Genomic DNA, 6,113 nt, shown 5'->3' on the forward strand with positions numbered 1-6,113 from the left:
AAGTTGAACAGAAAAAACCCTAGTTAAGCACTCCACCACTTATAATTTTCACATAATAATTTACAACAAATATGATAATTAAAAAGGAAAACAAATATAATAATCAAATAAAGTCAGAGTCAAAGAGTTACTGTCCCGCAATAATTATAATTTGTTTGTACTCATGATAATTAATTTGGTAATGTATGATTTTTATTTTAAGTAAACTTATAATCTTCGAAATATGACATTTTAAATTAAATTTTGGAGGCTCCTTAAACGAAAAACAAAAACAAGGCCAACTTAACAAAATTTATGCATCATACAATGCGAAACTGCATAATTGGCATCGTTTAATTACTTTTCTTCTTCTTTTTTCCCAAACAAAAAGGTAAACATGCATATATATAATTCGATTTGAGTTGACCATTGCCCCAGTTCACCATTATTCCAAGGGCTCCAGCTCCATGATATACAAGATAGCATCAATGTAAAGGTCGAAAAGGCAATGAAGATCGAGGGGTCCTTTTAAGCTGGTTGCCGGTTGGTAACAAAAATGAATGAATTGTGTTCTATTTAATTTGTAAAAGTCTTTTTAGCCAAAATAGTTATTGAGATTTGCATAATTCATCATTTTGATTCCTGAGATTTGCATAATTCATCATTTTGTTCATCATCAATCATTTTGATCATTCCTTAAAAATTTTCCATTAAATAAAGATAAAATGACAAAAACACCCTCAATATTTATCAAATAATTTTGACTCATTGTTTATTAAATTGAGGTTATTTGTATCATTTGGTCCTTAATTTTTCAAGGAATGACCAAAATAATTGATAATGGACAAACTTAGGAACCACTTCTATTGATTTCAAATCTCAGAGACCAAAGTGATGAGTTATGCAAATCTCAAGAACCATTTTGGCTAAAAAGCCTTTGTAAAAATATATAAATATTGCATTCAGTTTTTGTTTGTGACAAATGAAATGGAATCTTTAATCCTTAGACTTAGATTATTAGGATCCGAAGAAGATCCAGTTCCACATGAAATTGCTGCGAAAAGCCTATAATATGCGTCATGCTGCGTTAGGTCATGCAAAAATATGGCGCGTTATGTTTCCGTCTCTTATTTCACACACAATTGTGGTCTCTCCTAGACCTTATCACTATGGATTTACCTAAAAACTATTGGTTTCGGATCATTGTAACGCATTGGAGTGTGACTCGACAAGAATATTTCAATAATTTCTCAATTTAAGCGCCCTTTATATGTATATATATTGTACTTATGAAACCGAACGACCGCTTCATCATATTGCAGTATGTATTGAAACTGTTCTGGAATATTACAAACATATATTTCTTTTAAGATACAATTTTAAAGGGCAAGTTGCTTTCAATTTTAAAATAAATTATTTGTACAGTGATGACTTCCACTGAATATTAACGGGGCATAGAAAAAAATCTCTTCAGATCATGAATTTCCTTATTGGCGGAATTCACATTCAACATATTAATAAATTGATAAAAATGTTAAGGGTGATATTGTACCAGGTAATTAACTCACCTACTGTAATTACCTCTAACAAAAATGCTCAAAACAAAAGGGGGATTTTCCAAATTTTACCATTGCATGAAAAGTATGTAATAATTATATGATAAACCATAGTGAATTTGCGATACATATACAATTAAAAATAAAAATTGTTAACTTTCAGCTTCCTCTCTGGAGATTTTTACAGAAAAGAGAGCAAGATTGTCACATGTTAAATGTGATTTTTTTTTCACTTTTCTAATATATTATGTCATGCTTGCATGTCACCTGGAATCTTTAGAGCATTTTCACCCATTTTAGTGAATTTGAGTTTAGGAATGGACTTAAGGCAGTAATTCACTTAATAGTAAATTGCCATGGCTATTACTATATTCTCCACCCATTATATTCTCCACCCATTGTGAATAGTAACGGACATGGTTTTACTATTCAGAAAGATTTGTTTATTTATAGTGTATAGTTCAATTATAGTAATTATTGAACATATGAGATTAATTTAGAATAGGTGACTATGATTATGTCACGTGTTCATGTTTATAAAAACTTTGTTTAGATTTTAATAAATGAATTGTGCTACATCTTAAAAACTTAATAAGATATACGTAATAATTACATGTAAATGTTGAATTTTTTTTAAGTATTTTGCCTAAAATTTTTTTGAATTTTTTAGAAGTTATTATTACAGAAAATAATAAGAATCATTGGATTAAAATGAGAATTTGAAATCGAGGTCTTAGATTTGGCCACGTGTCGAGTACATTTGAAATAGCTGTTGTGGTGGGCCCTAGGCGACAAAATCTTTGTCGCCCCACTCTTCCAGCTGGGTGCGTGTACTAATAACACATTGCGTGTGCCTGGTGCAAAAAAAATAAAAAATAAAAGGCCATGCTGACGTTAATGCCATGGATTTAGATACGGACTCAAAATCGACATGGTTGGCGGCTGGTGACCTAAAAATGAGTGGATGTGTGTTTTGGGATAGATTTGAAATCTAACCATGTCAATTTAACATGAATAGAAATGCTTTTAAGATCTCAATAAACGTACCCGGATCTTTCGAGGACCAATTTCTGGACAATATATAGCTAAACAAATTAAAGCTATTTATGCCCTTGGCCAAAGGGGATTCAGTTTTTTGCTGCATAATTTAGTGAAATACTCAATAATAGACTGTCAAAGCACACAAAATTGAAAGTAAAGAAACAGCCATTATTTGCCGCTGCATTTTCACCTAATATCAATTGAATGAGAAAAAAAAAAAATCTAGAGCGCATAATATCAATTGAAGATGATGATACTGTGTATTAAGACACGAAAGTGATGAACAGTTTAAAGATGATCGTGTATATTTTGGTTTAAGAGATTCTACTTTACACCGTGTAAAACATGGTGTTTAGTTCCTACAATTTGAGTAATCATACATTTTTTGCAACCATAATTTAGAGAAATTTTTTGTATGTATCAAAAACACGGTAACGTAGTATTAACATTTAACGCGTCATAACTTTAAGCTAATTTTCCATTGCTCAAATCATTAGCGAGTCTGTTAAATTCTCATGATATTATATTTTTAAAGATAGTATGTGGATCAAATAGATTATCTTAAAAATATATTTCTGTAACGGGATAAGATGCATACACACACTAAAGTTATGTCACTGTAATGGAACTAACTTCTAACCACATTATTAGGTATCAAACACATCCAACCAAGTGCAAAAACTACCAAGCTTAAAGCTAAATGGTTAGATTAATAAAGTATAAGTATCACCAATTGTATTCCAAATATAGATCATAAACTATATAGTGTGCACAGAGGTGGACTGGTGATGCAAGTCCTGGTGTGTAACACAAGAAGATCTCGATATTTTAAAAATGGCATATTATTTATATAATGTGGGAGGGGGGCATGGGTACACAATAAATCAAACCACGCACTACTACCTCAAATTCTCAATCATCACAGGATGATTGCAAACAATTGTGTTTGAAAATGTGAAAATATTATCCTTCTGCATAAGTGTGTGAAATTTGCTTAGTTTCTGTGTCAGTTTCATGATGTTCATTTTTCACGTGAGAAGCTGCTGCATCTGGTTTCTTAAATCGATTACTTTACTACTGTATATATGTTTGAACAAAGCTAGGTTTACAAACTATGTGCAGGTCACACTGGCAAAGTGGCATCATGCAAGTTGGTGAAGATGGTAATAATCCCCGCTTGCTGCCGACAACTTTAACCAAAACATGTAACAAAAACTGACACTATTAGGTTTGTAATTTAAAAGGTTCCAACAACTTTTTTCACTACTCACTTAATTCCGAATTGTGCCCGCAACGGCCATAACATTTTTTATAATTACGGGTAGTTGCCAAAACAGTAAAGTAGAAATTAGATCTTTCTGTATATATGTATATGTGATTAAATAGTTACATTAATGAGGGCAGTCCATGCAGAGTATTATGCATGTCACTACTAGCTAGCACAATTGTTTTGGATATGAACAATACTTGGTTACTCAAAAATGAGTAGAAACTCCTATTAAAAACTCTTAATGTTTTAATCATAGAGCTTTGTGTTTATGATCAGAACAGTTCATACTATGAATCATAATGTAAAGATCTTCTCTGGAAAAAAATAAATTAAAACTAAGATCGTTTAGTCAATCTATTGTAGCAAATAAAATAGACGGCCCGTAATGCTTTTACCAATATCATTCATTTGTTTTTAAACAGTTTGATGACTAAACGACCTTAGTTTTAATTGATTTTTTTGCAGAGATGATCTTTATAGAGTGATTTATAATATCAACGGTTCTGATTATAAACACGAAGTTCTATAAATTGACAACGACCAATTTTGAAAAGTTTTAAATAGGAGTTCCTACTCGTTTTTTAGTAGCCAAGTATTATTCTTTGGATATTTAGTCTATCAGCTCCTCACCAGTGACCTGGTTTAAGGTTATTTGTGCCAAATATTCATAGAGACAGGTCATTAGGCCATTTAGAGTCCCAACTTCACCATCTATTATTAGGTGTTCATAATGAAAGGTCTCAAGAGTCGATTGGTACTATTAGAAGTAAAACCATACACTTATATTTGTATTTTATTTTCTCAATTTCCTGATATGAGACTTATATTCAACAATTTGAAGTATATAAAATACGTATAGACGGAAATTATGGTCTTTTTTCAACAATTTGAAATATGGTCTTTTTTTATATATATTTACTTTTTTAGACGGAAATTAGACTTTTTTTTTGTCAAACGACAAATGTTTATTAAATACGTATAGAAAGTTTACATCAAATAGCAAGTAAATCGAAAAGCCACGCAAGTATAGTTCATTTAGAAATGAAACAACTGTGCGATGTCCTGTTACAGAACCCGACAGTCTTTACTTTTGTTTATAGAAATTAGATGTCAGATAATTCAATTTTACTTGCTAATATCTGAGTTGCTGTGCAATCAAGCAAGAAAACAAATAACAAATCCAAGGAATGAAACAAAAGTGAAATAGATGAGGACAAAATCTTATCGAGTCAAACACTCGAAATTGATTCAGAAGCCAACTGTCCAGATTAAGATTGTTTATCATGCATTGACACACAAATATATATATATATATATATATATATGTATGTATGTATGTATGTATTGTATATGTATATAAAATATTATTTGTCATGAAATTGCATTAGTATTTCTTGCACGCTTTGGCAGATGCACGAATAATCAGTAAATAATTAGGATAAAAATGGAAATATCTTGTCTACGTTTTACATATATATATAACGATATAGATAGTGATATATAGTATATCTTATCAAAATTCTCAATTTCCTGTTTGTTGTAGTCTGGACGCACTCGTCGCACTGTTCTCTGTGGAAGTATTTATGTACAGCAAGAGGGGGCACACACTTCCTTACATTCTCAAAGGACCTAAAACCCCATCCCAATGTCTCCAATAGGATAATACCACTTCACCATCAAGGTATCTGAGGAGCGGGGTAATATTTCACTGTCAATAATTAAGCGAAAAATATTAGAATCAGTCACCCATGCATGTAAGTATATAAATAATGATTTGCCGATCATAACAAAACTTATATCAATCTAATTTCAAAACAACCAACAATTCTCAGTCGTCAACAGTTGTATATACATGCATTATAGGAAAAAGGTGTTAGAAAATTGATTCAGTTAATATACAAAATGAAATCCTCATAAAACTTTACTAAAAAAGAAGTTAATTTCTACAAATTAAGTACTGGAAAAGGAGGAGGGGGGATGTGGTGAGGCAAAGGAGGGAGAGGGAAAGAGTAACAGGCTTTATGGCTGAGAGACACCAGTTGCAAGTTGCATATATGCATGGTGATGCCTGGTCTGCTTTGTTTTGCAAGTGGGTTCTTACTCACACTGTGTTCCTTTTTTCTTCAAGTTTTAGTGTCTTCCAAGTTAATGAACAATGACAACACACAACTGAGGAGCCCATTGTATTTGTATTCAAAACCTACATTTGCTTTATTTGCTTTCGTTTCAACTGGATAACTAGCACGGTCCCCCCACTCACTCAGCTA

Source organism: Pyrus communis, chromosome 5 (assembly GCF_963583255.1).
Source record: "Pyrus communis chromosome 5, drPyrComm1.1, whole genome shotgun sequence".
In the NCBI taxonomy this organism is placed as follows: domain Eukaryota; kingdom Viridiplantae; phylum Streptophyta; class Magnoliopsida; order Rosales; family Rosaceae; genus Pyrus; species Pyrus communis.